Source organism: Ursus maritimus, unplaced genomic scaffold, assembly GCF_017311325.1.
Source record: "Ursus maritimus isolate PB19 unplaced genomic scaffold, ASM1731132v1 scaffold_19, whole genome shotgun sequence".
Lineage (NCBI taxonomy): Eukaryota > Metazoa > Chordata > Mammalia > Carnivora > Ursidae > Ursus > Ursus maritimus.
In genome coordinates, this window is record NW_024424341.1 from 4463024 (window position 1) to 4479538 (window position 16515).

General features: G+C 47.4%; 1 long non-coding RNA gene across 4 annotated transcripts in view; it reads left to right on the forward strand.

Moving 5' to 3' along the window:
* The window catches only part of LOC103673824, a 53042-nt gene that overhangs the window by 22664 nt on the left and 13863 nt on the right, over positions 1-16515 (forward strand). For 3 of the 4 annotated variants that reach the window (XR_571479.2, XR_571478.2, XR_571477.2), the window contains exon 4: positions 10712-10924. The exons of the other annotated variant lie outside the window; for it this stretch is intronic. This is a non-coding gene — a long non-coding RNA (uncharacterized LOC103673824). Of the gene's footprint in view, positions 1-10711; positions 10925-16515 lie in introns of those variants that run through there. 4 annotated transcript variants of the gene reach the window in all.

The window sequence follows — 16515 nt, forward strand, 5'->3', positions numbered from 1 at the left end:
GCTGCAATTGTCCTGCTTTGGCATTCATTCTTCCCTCCTGCACAGGGCCAAACCCTTCCCACTTCCCAACTCCTGGGATCTTGCTCCATCAGTTATCCTCATTCTTCCTTATCTCAGGCTCTACCTGTCCGCTGCCTTTTCTTCCTCAGACTATGCACAGATTGAAGATTGGATACTGAGCAGAAAGTGTCCCCTCCACTCCCAACACCTTGGTCCTGCCTTCCCCTAGCTACTAATCTCCTTCCCTTTTCAGCCAAGCTTCTTGAAAGTATGGCTTGTACCACTTCTGCCCATCTCATTCACTCACCCCTACTTTAGTCTTCTCTGGTAAAGGGGACAAGTTTTTCATATTGGCAAAACCAGTGAAACAAGCATATGCAAAGTCACAGCACAGGATGTACTCATGGCATGGGTGGCATTGTGCCTGTGTAAGCCCTTCTGACATTGATGCCCAGCACCTCTGGGGCAAGGACACTTGGAGCCCTTCAGTTCCTTGAAACTCTCCAAAGTCTAGGTTCTATAACTTCATCTCTGATGAGCGTCTTTCTACTTACATCTTTCTTCTCCTACATCATAGTCTCTTTTGTGCATACCCTGCCCCTATGGGTTTTATATTTAAGATACTGTCCTTCCTCCACTATAGGCTCTCCAGTTGTACTTATGGTTTTATTTACTAGCTCTATGTCCTTGCTCCCAGATATTTATCTCTGGTCCCAACCTCTTCCATGAGGTGAGTGAGTTTCCAGGGAGAGGGAAGTCCACACAGAGCCCAGTGGTTTACTCAAGATGAGGAGACTGAGTGGAGGATTTAGGGAGGCCAAAGTAGCAGACTACCAGAGGGGGGTGAAGAAAGAGAGATAGGAAGGGAGGGAGGAGAAAGAGAGAGAACACTCTGGAGTCCTCAGGTTCCACTCACGTCTTCAGCTGAGTATCAGTCAGTGCCTGCATGTGAGGAAACTACTTGAGGCAACTGAAAGAACCGCTAGAAAGAAGCAGGTAGAAAAACCTCTGAACTCATACAGGGCTGGAATAAGTCATGTCCCCAACAGCAAAAGTGGAAAAATCTTGTAATACAGAGGGCATCAGGAAAAATAATCATTACTCCACAATTTAGAGAAAATGGACAGATTTCTTGAAAGACAGAAATTAGTAAAGCTTACTCATGAAAAAAAGTAGATAACCCAAATAGCCCGAAATCCATTAAGGAAATTAAAAGTCTAGTTAAAAACCTTCCCACAGGGGCACCTGGCTGGTTCGGTCAATAGAACATGTGACTCTTGATCTTTGGGTCGTTAGTTGGGTGTCGAGCCTACAAAAAATAAAACACAACAAACAAACAACAACAAGCTTCCCATAAAAGAACCCTCCATGCCCTGGTGGCTTTAGTGTAGAAGTCTGCCAATCATTTAAAGAAAAACATGTCAATTCAATCCAAACTCTTCTAGAAACTTGAAGATGAGGGAGGAGTTCCTAATTTATTCTGTGAGGCCAGCATTACCTGTAATTGCAAAACGAGAAAACACACTATAAGAAAAGAGGACTGCAAATTAAGATTTCTCATGAACCTAGATGCAAACATTCTTAACAAGATTTTCGCAAATTGAATCCAACAAAACACAAAGAATACATCACAACCAAGTGGAGTTTGTTCTAGGAACATAAGCACAGTTTAACACTTGAAAATAAATCAGTGTCATTTTTAACAGACTAAAAAGGAAAATCATATGATCATCTCAATAAATGTAGAAAATAATTTGACAATAATGCAACATTCAACCATGGTAAAAATTGGTTAAAAAATAGTAAACATGGTAAAAATACATGGTGAACTAAGAATAGAACACAATTTTGTCAACCTGATACAGAGTTTCTGTGAAAAACCTGCTAACAGCATACTTAATGGTGAAAGAGAAAATACTATTTCAAAAGACCAATAACAAGACAGGTATGTCCGTTCTTACCACTTCTATTCACTTCCATGGTGGAGGTGGTAGTTGGTGCAATAAGGCATGAAAAGAAAAAACAAAACAAAACAGGCCGGCATACAGTTAGGAAGGGAAGAAGCTAAACCATATTAATTTGTTGACAGCATCTACCTATGTAGGAAATTATAAGGAATCTACAAAAAAACAGCTATGGAACTTATAAGTGAGTTTAGTAAGGTTGCAAGAAAAAGATCAATATGGCCAAACACATTACACTTCCTTATAGTAGCAGTGATGAGAAATTTAGATTCAAAATAATGTAAGTTATGATACCATCAAAAGGTTGAACTACCTACAGATAAGTTTGGCAAAAGATGTGCAAGTTCTGTAGATTGAAACCTACAAGACACTGCTGAGAGAAATTAAAGACTCACGTAAATGAGGAGACATACACCGTGTTCATGGATCAGAAGACTCAATATTGTTAAGATGTCAGTTCTCTTCAACTTGATCTATAGATTTCACATAAATCTCAGTCAAAATCCTGGATGTTTTTTTTGTAGAAACTGACATGTTAATTAAAAAATGTATATGTAAGTGAAAAGGTCCTGGTGTAGCTAAAATGATTTGGAAAGAAAGAACAAAGTTGGAGGGCTTGTACTAACTGGAAAGAGAGCAGGTAAGTGGGCAAGCGTGCTTGGGGTTTTACGAGCAGGCATGGTTTGGCAAATCTTCCACCCCTATCTTGTTGCCGAGGTTGAGCCAGTCTGGGTACAGACTGGGTGTCGGCCAGCCCTGATCCTCTTGGGTCCCTTTCATGCACCACACGCACCTCTCCCCAAGCATTGTGGGCTTTTGTCTAACCGACCGTAACTGCATCCTTCCGTGGGATGGTGTTGAGCACCAGAGCCGCCTCCTTTGTAGGTAGAGAATAGTTTCTCATTTGGAGCATCCCATAAACATGATTGCCTGCCTGGGGGAAGAAAAGACCAGCATCCTTGCCTTGAGGTAGGTCAAACTCCGAGGTGTAACTTACACTTCAGAGCTTCGCCAGGGGTCCGGCTGAATCTGGGGCTTCGCTGAGAATCATACCCTTGCTTGCCTTCTCCTTTCTCTGTTCGGCTTCCCCGCTGCTCCCTTCCTGGCTTCTTCACAAGCACTTTTCCAGCAGATCAGTTGCACCCAAGAGAAGCAAGTGCCAGTGAGCATCCGGCTAGTCTCACTGCTCCTTTTTAAAAATCTAACTTTGTCTTTTAGAGACTTGGGTCTAGGCGTCCTTTTTTCGAAGAAACCTCCTCCGCGTGTCTCCATCATTGAGCTCTGTTGACATGTCTGCTTCCCTTCACTAGAGCAGCTTTCCTGCAGTCAGAAACCAGCCACGTTCATGTGGGTGTCCCTGGTGCTCATGCAGCCTGGCAACAGGCGTACAGTAACTGCTGACATGCCATTCCTGCACTCCACATCTCTTCAGGAGGCTCTGCTGCGAGGGTAGCGTGAGGCGCCATCTGAGGGGTTTTTGTTCTCTGCTGCCTCCCTGACATGGAGATTTGAGGTATCCAAGAAGCCAGCTAGAGAGGAAGCTGGACTCTTGCTGCTGTTCTCAGCCCAGTTTTCTGAATTCTGGGATTTGCATGAAAAGTTTAAATCATCCCTGCCCCCCACCCCCAGGCATTACGGCTCCCAAATTACACACTCTATTGCTTTGCAGTTAAGCGATAATGCAATTAGAACTCATGCAGCAAAGATGATGATTTGTGGGGCCCGTTCGTAAAATGCTTTATTTAAATATTAAGCTCAGTCCAGAGAAAGAATAAACAGACATATTTCTTTTTCTTCTTCTTTTTTACATAAAAAGGAATTGGTCTCAAAACAGTTTTGGGTTTTATGAGTCATCATGTCTGTTCAGCTTGTAGCTTTCTGCCTTGAGATCAGAGGAGTCTCTCCCTTGTGGTACCCACTTTGCTCATCTATGCCACGCAGCGAGGGTGGCTCTGCAGGCAGATCATGTCCTTGCAACTTGTGCAGCCCCTTGGATGCTTTGCCACGCTGCTTCCCAGGGACCCAATGACAGCCGTCTCATACCTTCCACCCTTCCCTGTCCTGGGTCAGTGTGTGGGTAGGGAGGCAGTGCAATGGAGGAGGGAGCATCCAAGCAGAGCACTCCTTGGAGCACAGGACTTCTGTGGCAGTGGCCCCAGGATGGGCTTCCCTGGCATTTCTTTGTCAGATGGGGACTCCAGACTGACATGGCTCCCTGGCTCCCAAGGCAGGTCTAGTGAACATAATACAGATAGCACAGCTCATGCTTCACAAAGCACAATGTCTCACATGGTGATGTAGTCACCTTCCCACCTTTTTGATTAAAATAGTCTTCCTATTTGAGATGGTAGTAGTAATGGTTTTTCTGATATTCTTGCTCACTTAGAATCAGGTTCCCAAATGGTTTTGTATTAGGTTGAACCAGGTGAAATTGATAATATTAGGTTTTGACCTCTTTGATCTATGAAAATGGCAAATTTGCTGTAATTTGATCATTTTGACCAATAAATATGGCATTTCAGATGGCTTGATGTAATAATTTTACTAATGCAAGAAAAACCAATTATCTGGGGACCAGGGGTGTGGTGGAAAGATCTTCATGCTAGAGTTTAGAGTAAAGCTTGGTTTCCACCTTTTCCAGCAACCTTGGTACCTCATCTCACCTGGATGAAGTTCAGCCCATCTGTGGGGTGGAACTTATGGTCTAGGTCCTCCTGGTCTCCCAGGGTCAAGTGAGATGATGGGAATTAAATTGCCTCTTAAAGGGGAAAGGGCCCAGTGCATGTGGGGTTAATGGCCTTGCACTTGGGATGATTCTTACACGTAATGATCAAACCTTTGGCCTGGGCTCTCTGGGAACAAAGTGTTCCTTCTGGGGACCAGCTGTGGTGACTGGACAAGGTAGATTTGGGACGCTAAATCCCGTACGTGCCACAGTATCATCTCATCAACCGTCAGAACAATTGGGTTAAAACTGCAAAAATCAATTAATCAGTTACATTGTTTTCAGGAGGTTATGCAACCAGTTTGTATCTTTTTAAAAAAGAAAATGACTTTAAGAAAAAAAAAAAACCTTGAAATTCAGTTTTCTTTTCTCAGGGTGGCTTAGAGACCATGTTATTTATAAAATGTTTTGAAATTCTGAGTAAGAGTAATATCGAAGAGGAAAAAAGGATCATTTTTCAAGAAGACGTTTCTAACTTTTAAACCTCATAAAGTGACTCTACTTAATATTCTACCTACCAAAAATCTCTACTAACTATATTTTTGTACAGAGCTTGATACAGCGGTGAATGACATTCTTACTATAGAGCTGGAGGGATCACAAGATTCTCAAATGACTCTAGGACCTTCAAGACCACGTGGTGCCGTCTATTCAGTCTAGTCTGTCTTTGGAGACTGTGAATGTTTTTGGTCACCTGCCCATTTCCTGTCACCCTTCCCACTTTAGTGTATGCCAGCCCCACTTCCAACAGCCAGCACCTGCATCTCTCTGCCTCAGGGCTCCTTTGTCACTGGGCACAGCAAGCCAGAAGCTCCTGGGAACCAACAGGCAGGAGTTGGTGTATAAATACCCCAGCTCCCTCACCCCTGCTTGGGATAACTCAGGTGTGATTTGACATCTCCCAGAGTTCCCTGGTAGGACTGGTTTCAGTTCGCCACAGTGTTAATGAGACCGATAACACACCCTTTATTGAGTGTCTCACTTTCCACCTCCCTTATAGATATCTCATGACCTTCTAAACAGACTACTTTTGCTCTAACCTTCATCTCAAGATCTCCATCTGGGGTAATCCATGACCTTCAGTGATCTGGGTATGGTCTTTGTGTGATCCCGTCATTTCAGTCTGAAAGATAGGTTTATCCTTGGCCATGTTGGATAACTGCTTACTGTGATATTATATATAATAGCTGAAGTTATACGAACTTATGCGTTGTCCCCAGAATTTAGTTGTTTTAGACAAATTGAAATTTGTTTCTTCTGTTAGCAGCCCTCAACTTCCTCTTGGGGAGTACATTTGTCCTGCGCTCAGTTCTTACCTCTAGTGAGAGGTTGTGACTCCTTCCTGGCCAGTGAGAGTTCCACACTCCCTGGCCGCTGGGACTGGTTCTCAGTCTGGCACATAACCTAAGACAGACCTCTGAGAGGCAACCCCAGGAGCTTTAGGAAGAGAGATGGTCTCTTTCCACTGGTTGCTAAACTAGAGGACGTAATCCCTGTGAGGTACCACACAAACAGAGGCCTGCCCAGAACCCAAGTCAGCCCTGAGGAAAGCAGAGCTGGGAGATGGAGGGAATATCAGGCCTGGTGATGATGTTTGCACACTTGATCCAGCCATGCCTGCACCTCTCCTCACATGAGCTCTTTATCCTATTCCTTGTTATAGTCATGACCACACTGCTGAACTGGAGAGGAGGTTTCTCTGGAGGAGTACAGAGTTCCCTTCCCATGAGTTGCTTTCCTATTGGAGGCTTTGGGCTCTTCCTGAGTGTGGGTACTGAGAAGAGAACTCCTGACTCCAGTGCCAGGCCCATGAGTAAGAGTAAACTCCATCAGATCTGCAAGATCACTGTGGGTCCCAATTCTGGGTCTGGCTATATTGGGAAACCTGCCCTGGGTGGCCCTTGTCAGAAGAGAGGTGCGCAGGGCTTGGACAGAAGGGCCGGGCACCATGGTGATATGAATACTAAGCAACAGGTGTCAAGGTTGCACTGTGTCTGCAGTGCCATCCCTGGACCACAGTGCCGTGTGGCTCTCCCTGTCCCTCTGAAGCCTCACAGACAGACTCTGCAGCATCCCGTTTGTAGGGTCTCCACCAAGATTGAGTTGCTCCCCTAATTGGACACTGCCACAAACCCCATGGGTGTTTCAGCCTGAGACCTTGGTCCTCTCCTAAATGGCTAGTAGGAAGATGGGGCAGGGTAAAGGGCAACATGGCCACAGCCATGAGGAGCAGTTGAAACAGGATTGTCTGTCACTGGTAGCTTCTGAGGCCATGGACAGGAAAGGACAGACACAGATGAAGACTAGGGCTTGGGAGGGGGAGTGCAAAGCACAAGTGTGGTACTCGGCAGGCTGGGAGCCCTCACCGGTGAGGGCAGAAGACACCAGAGCTGTAGAGAAATGAGATTTACAAGAGGAAGGACAGGCGAGGACACTCCAGGGATTGGGCAAAGTAGGCAAAAGAAGCAGACCACTTTGACTTGGCCAATTGATGCCACTGTCCCAAAAATGCTGTGACAAAATATAAAATCACCTCTTTTAATTAATCCGTGATGTTCCTGTCACAATCCCTGGCAAGTGATGGGAGGGTGAGGCTCACGGTTAGGGTCTGATTTGATCATTACTTGATGAAAGTAATTACTTGGCTGAAAGTTTAATGGCTTGGTTTGTAGGCTGTGTTAAATGTCCCTGTGTAAAAAAAGCCCCATGAAAATGTCATTGACAACTCACTCATTCTGTCTCGCCCAGCAAGAAGTCTTCCTTGTAATCTTTGCTGTGTAGCAGTGGTTTCTCTTGTTTGTGAGGCTGAAGAGGGTCCTCCCTGCCTGATACCGTAGTGCCGCTGCTCAAAGTGCGGGGCGTACACAGCAACATCAGCACCACCTTGTCAGAGATACAGACCCTCGGGCCCTACGCAGGACCTGCCTTTTAACAAGACCCTCCAGGAATTTGTGAGCACAGAGAAGTGTGAGCAGCGTTGATATAATGGACATTCATTACAGTATCTTCCCCGATTGCAATGGCACCCCATTCCCTCACCAGCTGAAGGGGGTGGGGCTGGAAGCCACATTGGGTAACATAACCCCAGCTCCTTGTCACATTTGATTGGATTAGGGCTAATCATCTGACCTAAACTGGGCCAATCACAGCCCTTCTCTGGGAATTTGGATAGGACTCACGCATGCACTCGCGTGTGAGAGAGAGAGCCAGACATAGAGAGACAGAGACAGGGAGAGACAGGCACTGAGACGGAGAGGTACACACCTTCTCCTGGGGCAGCTAGATGTATAACTTACATACTTGACAGTGGGTGGTCTTTTACCAGCTGCAGGGCCCTGACTCTGGCTATCTTCCATTGCAGAGAATCTCTTGGTTGGTGAAGGCTGTCAGGGGCTCATGGGGGAGGCAGGTGCGCCGAAGGAGCTGGGTGGGTGGGCAGGAGAAGACACAGTCAGAGCTCTTCAGCAAGACAGTCCGCTAAACATAAACTACTGACACCTGGGAATGGCCCCGAGCCGTTCTTCTCACCCTCTATCTCTCCCTCCAGGGGGCCCAGTGGCCCTGAGCCTGCTCGGGGGTGGGGAAGGGGCAGATTCAGATGTGGGTCTCTTGCGGGTCCCTCGTGCATTCACCTCCAGAGATCTGCGCACACGGAGAGCATGGTAGTTCCCCAGGGAAATACGATTGTAAAGGAAGAATGGCTGCCGGCCGGCACCACACTGCAAAGCTGAGTCCTAATCAGAGCCTGGGACAAGGACTTGAGTGGAAGCAATTTATTTGGGGGTGATTCTAGAAAGTAGATGGGAGGGAGCAGAGAGTGAGCCTGGAAGGAGGAAGAGACAATAAAGGATGTTCTATCTAGGTCATTTCTGTGGGCAACGGGGCTCGGCTGTACAGTACAGAAGCAGGCAGGATGCCTTGAGAACGGTCCACTAAGAGAACGGGAAGGAGGGCATTCCCGCGGGACCCACGGGACCCTCCGGGCACCCCCCACCCCCACTGTGCTTCCGCTGTGCCTGCTCCAGACCGAACAGTGCTGTGGCTTAGTGGAAGCCCTGGGCGGGAACGCAGAGGACACGGGCCAAGCCTCTGGGACGGGTCCTTGGCCAGCATCTGGAAGCATCCACCACAGCTGGGTAAAGCCCAAGAAGACCGAGGGAAGGTCTGCATGCCGTAAAAGCATCTATGCAGTCATGACACACCGACAGGTCACGTTTGAAGAACTAAGTAACTCTGATGTGGGAACAGAGTAGATGTCCCCAAATTGGAATGGTGGAATAATTATCTCAAAAATCGTTTGTCACCAGTATAGTGAAAATTTCCCTTTCAATCTTGATCAATGTCATAAGTTGGTTAAGTGGGAACTTTATTCACAGTAACAAGCAAAGACAAAACCTCTGATCTTTCTCTCTGGTTTTCTGGACTTCTTTCTACAATTTCTATTTTATAGAAAATGCACAGGGATGGGGCGCCTGGGTGGCACAACGGTTGGGCGTCTGCCTTCGGCTCAGGGCGTGATCCCGGCGTTGTGGGATCGAGCCCCACATCAGGCTCCTCTGCTATGAGCCTGCTTCTTCCTCTCCCACTCCCCCTGCTTGTGTTCCCTCTCTCGCTGGCTGTCTCTATCTCTGTCGAATAAATAAAATCTTTAAAAAAAAAAAAAGAAAATGCACATGGTGGCATGGCAAATGCCATACATCTCTTTAATAAATAAGGACCAATTGCTGAAATATTTCCTGCTTGATAGATCATTTTCTTAGTCCCTGCCTCATACAATTTAGGGGGAGATGGCAAATTTCTCTTTATTTGACTGATTGTAGTTTTTAGCATGGTCAACAAACACAACTTTTTGCCCTGGATCTGCCTATTCATTTGCAAAATCTCCGCTGGGCTGGGCGCATTTCTGTTGTCCGGGGAGTCTGTGCTCACAGAATGCCAGGCTCTGACAAAGGGAGGAGCCAAAGAGCTGGTGTTGCTTGTGTTTTCTTTGACTGGAGGTTTCCTTGTTATTTTTGATTTGTGGTGTGCCTGGCTTCCCCCCACATCTGTCTCCATCGTGACAGGTGCCCAGCACTGTCTCCCAGCACCACCTGCGTGGAATGGCTTGGAACACGGCACTCCCTGTGGCTGACTCAACTTTCAGCATAGCTGTGTGTCTCGGCCCTGCTCAGAGATCTATCCATGTTCCTGAGTGGGCTCTGAGCCTCCCACACGGGCTGCCTTTGGCTCAGCCGCCCCAAGATCTATAGATCTTGTTCCCACATCTTAACACATCTCGGAAAGAGACGCAGTGAGGCCTCCACTTCTGGTGACAGCCGCTGTGAGAAAGCACTGAGTTTTGCCCAAATGACAGCAGCTCTGGTCCTCGTAGAGGAAATCCCGCTACGTCTGTGTCTAATACGTCTCTCCAAGCGTCAGGGTGAGGGAGGGAGGGCTCCTAAGGCCCAGCTTAAATGCCACTTCAATTCAATTCCACGAATGTTTGATGAGCCCCTGCTTCCCTCCCCTGTACCCCATCACAATTAATTATTTCTCCCCCTGGGTCCCCTTCTGCCCCATTACTGTGTTTATCTTGGTCCAACTGGAATTCCAGTCACTATGGATGCGTCATCCCTCCTGCTGGACCACCAGCTCCTTTAATGAATTGTGGAGGCGGGGACCCTTCCACAGTCAGCTCTTTCTCCTGTGCAGAGCTCCGTGTAGAATAGTAACCAATGCGTGTTTGCGTGAATAACAGTAGCTAATATCAGGCTGCAGACCTCATGGGTCCATGGCCCCCAGGACACCCTGTTTCCCTAACCTCCCCTTCCTGAGTCCTGCTTGCCACCTGCCCCGTGCTTGGGCCAAACAGATTTCTCTTTTGGGTGGTGGGTGTGGTAGCACCACATTCCCTGAGGGCCCCTTCCTAGAGTAACTCCTTCTGAAAACTATAGGAACGTGACATTTTTATAGACGAATCATCTTTTTTGTGTGTGAGAATTGCTTTAATTAAAAATATTTTATTGCTTTTGTTTTATTACAGAAGTAGTGTTCATCATGGAAAAGCTGAGCCTTGCAGTCAGCCACTAAACACTCACAGTCAGTCCCACCCGCCATGGAGACATCAACCCTTAACACCCTGGTGTATAACCTTCCCAACCTCTGTGTGTGTGTGTGTGTGTGTGTGTGTGTGCGCACGCACGCACTTATGCTCGTGCTTCTGTTTTCATATAATAAAATTAAGATTCAGACCTTATTTTATTTTATTTTTTAAAAAAGATAGAGACAGCCAGCGAGAGAGGGAACACCAGTAGGGGGAGTGGGAGAGGAAGAAGCAGGCTCCCAGCGGAGCAGGGAGCCCAATGTGGGATTCGATCCCAGAATGCCGGGATCACGCCCTGAGCCGAAGGCAGACGCTTAACGACTGAGCCACCCAGGCGCCCCCAGACCTTATTTTAAACATGCTGCAGGAGTTTGCTGTTTAAGGTAATTCTAAATCAATTCCTTTTGGGACATGAATAATGCCTCTGGGATTTATTGGTACTACTGGCTCAAGTAAAATCTAGAAGTCATAAACTGTTTATGGTTGGGGGTGTGGATATCTGACAGTCTTTGAAAATTTTTATTTCTGTCTCTGCCTCCGTATCCATCCATCCATCCATCCATCCATCCATCCATCCATCCATCCGTCTATCCATCCATCATCTATTAGCCTATCATATATTTTTTAATTGAGTGTTGAGAGATTGATGTAAAGAGACAGGCAGGGAAGCCAGGGCTGGGTTGACTGAGTGCCCTCCCCAGGGAGCCTCACTTACTCAGTGCCACATATTTATGGCGTTCCCCAAGGCCTGGATTACACCAGGAAAGATTAACATCCCTGCTGCACAAATTAAAAATACTCTATTATTTGCAGCGTGGAGCGGACTAGCTGAAGACCAGCATCTTCTCTTTGAACAACATAATTGAATGTCTCTCAGCCTGAACCCCTCACTGTATTGATTTGAATTAATTATTTGTGCATTTGTAATCTGGCTTTCCCGGCCCAGGAGTGCCCCACATCGCAACACTGCCTGGCCATCTCCTCCCCAGCTGTCACCGCTAGTCTGGAAGCTTTTGACAGTTCTAAGGACAATTAATCAGTCAAATGGAATCAGTTTTTGCTGATAAAGGGGAGCCTTCCCTGTAAAACTGACATTCCATTTTATGGGAATTAATGTTCTGAAAAGTGACTGTGGTCTGCTTGAGTTAAAAGCACCAATCATTAGGACCCTGTTTGGAGAAGCTGTGGGAGGTGGCGGTTGGTGGGATCAAATTTTTACCATCCAGGGGCTTAGAGCTGGGTCACTGGAGAGGAGCTTGACAATACCAAGCTTTCTGAGATTTAGGGAGCAGGACGATGTTTGGCTGCAAACAGGGCATTAGTCGGTTATGTAGATAAGAATGTGTTGGTAGATTGTTCTGTAGACATATTACAGGCCTTCCAAAGCAAAATGGAAAATTTTGTATACTATAATTTGCTGGAAAAAAAGCACTGAAAAATCAACATTTGCAAGGAAAAGAAAGCTCAGGCTATCTGCGATCCAATTTAACTTCACTGTGTTCTTAAATCGAAAACTGGATACACGTACTACAGAAACATCAATTACCTGCTTTGGGAACGGAATTGTGGTTAACCCTAAAACTTCTTTTGCTTCAGCCCCCTTTGGGAAGCATTCTGAATGGCTGCAAGGCCAGGAGACTGGACACAGCTGTCAGAGGCTGCTGAGGGCAGAGGCAGGACGGAGGCCTCTTGGGGGCGCACTCATCAGCCCCAGATACTCACAGATCCGGGCACCTGCATGAAGCAGGCTGGGTGGGGCGAGAGAGCGGAGGGATTGTCGGGAGGTGGGGAGACCGTGCTCTTTCTCCGGGGACAGCCGCTCGGCACCCATCGATCGTCACCGCATAGGATTGTGGGCCCCATGTGGCCACATATTATGATTTTCTCAAGAGAAGACAGAACTTTGGATTTTTACATGAGCGTTCCTGATATTGTAAAATAATAGTCAACATCCTTGTGCAGGCCAAGCAAAACCTGCCTGAGCCGGCGGTAGTTCATGAACCTTCAGTTTGCAACCTCCGGGCGGGAGACTGAGGTGGACGTGAATTTGTCTTGGAGGCTGTAGAAAGGGAAAGTTGAATGTTACTTTTCTGGTTTAATAGAAATCCCTGATGGGACTCAGTCTCTTCTTTTGTTTTTCTCCTCACCTGCGCTGAATTGATTGATCACGGTCCTTGTCCATGATAAACTCATCACTGATTCAAGTGTGGTATCATTCACTCCTTCATTCAAAATAATGCAGTCAGTCCCCGAACTCACCACTGAGTTTGGAAACTAAGATCTTGATAATCCCCTCCATCTACCTGTGGGCTCCTCCTTTGCCCCATCTCTCGGCCTCCTCTGACCAAGGTAACCATGGTTCCGTATCCGTATTCATCACTCTCTTGCTTCCCTTTTTGGATAGTTTTATCTCATCTACAGGTTTTTTAAAGAGTCCATCCATCCATCCATCCGTCCATCCATCCATCCTCTATCTATTGGCTTTCGTTGGGTTTTAACTTCATAAAAAGAATATTATACTGTAAGTAATCTTTTGGAGCTTATTATTTTCAACTAATACATAATAAAATGTAGTTCCTTTTTTAGCTCTTGTGTAATAGTCCCTTCTGAGAATACTCTACACCATATTCCTCCATTCTCCTGTCCACGGAAACTTGTCTGTTTCCAGGTTATGTGAATGGGGCTGCCATTGGCTTTTGTGTACAAAAGAAGTGGGGTTGCTGGGCCACAGGGTATGGGAATGTTCAGTCTTGAGAGTCGGGGGCAAATGTCTCCAATGAGGTTGCACCAACTTACGCTCCCACAGTCAATGCCTGAGAGATCTTGCAATCCACATCCTAACACCTGGTATCGTCAGACTGTCTCACTGTTGGTCCTTGAGTGGCCATAATCATTACAGACTTGCGTGCATTTCTGTTATCACTAGTGAGGTGAGTCTGAACACCTTTTTTGTGTTTACCAGCCATATTTTTTGTAGTTCGTTTTCTTTCCATTTTCCCATTGTATCACGTGTGCTTTTCTTACTAATTTCTAGGAGTTCTTTGTACATACTTGATATTAATCCTTTATTGGTTGCATTTTGTAAGTCTTTTTTCACTTTCTTTATGGTGGCTTTGGTAAGCAATGCTCTGCAGTATACTTGGTCACCCTCATCCATCTGTTCTCTTATAGTTACCACTTTTGGGGGGTTATTTAAGAAATCCTTCCCACTTTAAAATCAGAAAGATATCATCCATATTTTCTAAGATTATCACTTATTGATACAATCACATGCTCTTTTAAAAGATCAAGTGCAGGGGTGCCTGGGTGGCACAGCGGTTAGGCGTCTGCCTTCGGCTCAGGGTGTGATCCTGGTGTTATGGGATCGAGCCCCACATCAGGCTCTTCCGCTATGAGCCTGCTTCTTCCTCTCCCACTCCCCCTGCTTGTGTTCCCTCTCTTGCTGGCTGTCTCTATCTCTGTCAAATAAATAAATAAATAAAATCTTTAAAAAAAAATAAAAAAATAAAAGATCAAGTGCAGGGAATATCTGATTTTCGCTGGTTGGTGGCACATTAGACTTGGTGCGGAGTCATGTTTTCTGACTTGATACATATTTTTAGTTCTCCACGGCTCTTTGTCATTTAAAAGGGGTCCTGCTGGTGTTGTGTTCAGACTTCACCTCATGTTTCTGCAGGCACAAAAGAGGGTGGGTCCTCCTAGAGGACGTGGGTTTTCCATGCATTCGAGGGCATCTGCTAAAGGTTCTTCCAGGCAAAGGAAGGCAGGGAGGCCTGAGGGGCAGCAGCCCCACCACGCAGCCAGGCTGGCTGAAGCTCCCCCAGGCGCTGGGCCACTCCCACTGCGGCATCACCTGCTGTGCAGAAAGCAGAAATGTTCTGAAGCAGTAGGCTGCTGAACAGACCTGTCCCCGCACAGGAGGAACGAAGGCACTGAGCCTCTTGCCACTTGTCCAGAAAAAGTGGGGAGGGTGCACCCTCTGAAACGCCGGCAATGTGGATGCCTGATGCCCTCTGATCCCGGGACGAGTCTGTCTGGGGAAGCAGTGCAAAGAGAAGCAGGAATCACACCACCCCCTCCCACCCCGTCCGCTGTCAGGAGCCCCTTAGCCCCAAGCTCAGCTCGCAGATGGCTCCCTTTTGTTACAGTGCAACCAAGGCCCGTCTTGATCAGTCAGATGGAGCTCTGCTTTTTGGGTCAGAGCAGTAGCTAGGAATGTGGGGTTGACACAGAACTGAAACTCAGAATGCCACTGCCTCCTGTCACTTGTCTGAGGACTCCTGTCCTTCCTGCAAAGCTTTGCCCTGAAATGCTGCCTGGAAGACACACGTGGGTCGGGACCACAGGGTGCGCTAACCAGGGCCAGCCCTTAGCACAACTGCAGAACGCAGGGCTGCTCCCCTGGGTGTGGGGTGTGGCCACTCTCTCCAACATCCCTGCTCCCCTCACCGCCCGACTGCCCTCCCCCAAGCCCCTACCCAGTCTCCCACTGGGGTGGACTTTGCCCTGCCATCACTTCCCTCCTCTCCCCTCCTGCCTCTTCACCCTCATTTTGGTGTTATTCGCAATGATGACCCACACTTCCACAATCCCTTCTAGCCAACTGGGTGGTCTTCACAGCCTGGGCCAGAGTTCCTGAATCACCTGCAGTCCCTGCTTCTCAAATCCAAATATTCGTCTTTGTCCTCATACCTGAGCCCCTGTCTGCCATGGACTTGAACCAAAATCCAAGGGAAAATGTGGTTTGGCTGGTGAGTCCCATCCCATGGTTTCCATTTTGGGTGGGTGCTTGTTCCTCCTGGCTTGCATATATCCCCAAAAATGCAGTGCAGCCTGCCCACTCTCTGTCGTCATCTTGGAGTGCTGCATGAGGGACCTCAGGGCGCATGTGTGGAGGGTCTCGTTAATCTGCTTTCTGGGTGCACAGGGGCACACTTCCTCTCTCCTTCCTCTGTGTCCTTTGAGTCTCCTTCCTTTGTCCTCCTCCTATTGAACCAGCAGGGACATGGTCCAGGAGGGTCCACGGTCAGAGGGATTTGCTTTTCCCTCTCATGGACCCTAGTTCCACTTTGGCTTTGGTCTGACTTCCATTGGCCTCTGTTGGGAGGTTAAGCCCAGCCTCACCCATGATATCCTTCCTGGAAACCTTGGTCCCAAGGAGAACTCACAGGCTTCTGCCCATCTGTGCAGAACAGGGGCAGCCCAGGAGAGCAGTTCCCCAAAGCACATCTGCCTGGTCTTTCCCGTGTGCACCACGCTGGTCCAGTTGCTTCCAGCAGAAACCTGGCTGAGTGCACATATACAGACAGTCTGGTTTTGGGGATGGGAAACGGCTCCCCAGCCCCGGGCCCTGGAGTGATCTGGCGCAATGTTATCCCACCACTGACATCACTTCCATTCAACCTGGCACAGAGGGCCTGAGTTTAACATGGCATTAGCCTGCTGCAGTATTGAGTTGACTATAAAAGAGATAATCCTCTGGCAGGATCACTATCCACCAGACAAGTGATTAAATTTACAGCTTGATTGGTGCTGATCAATAGAAATGAAATGTGAACAACTTGATGTATCTGCCAGAAACAGCAAGTGGAGGTGGTCTCCCCATCAGCATCTCAGTGCATCAGCTCCACACCGGGGGTCTCTGCACTCCTGGAGTTATCCAAGTGCACCTTCCTTTCCTCTCACCTCTCCAGTGAATAGGGCAGTGCCTTGCCGAATCGGCGGAGATAGGCTGGACCGCACCG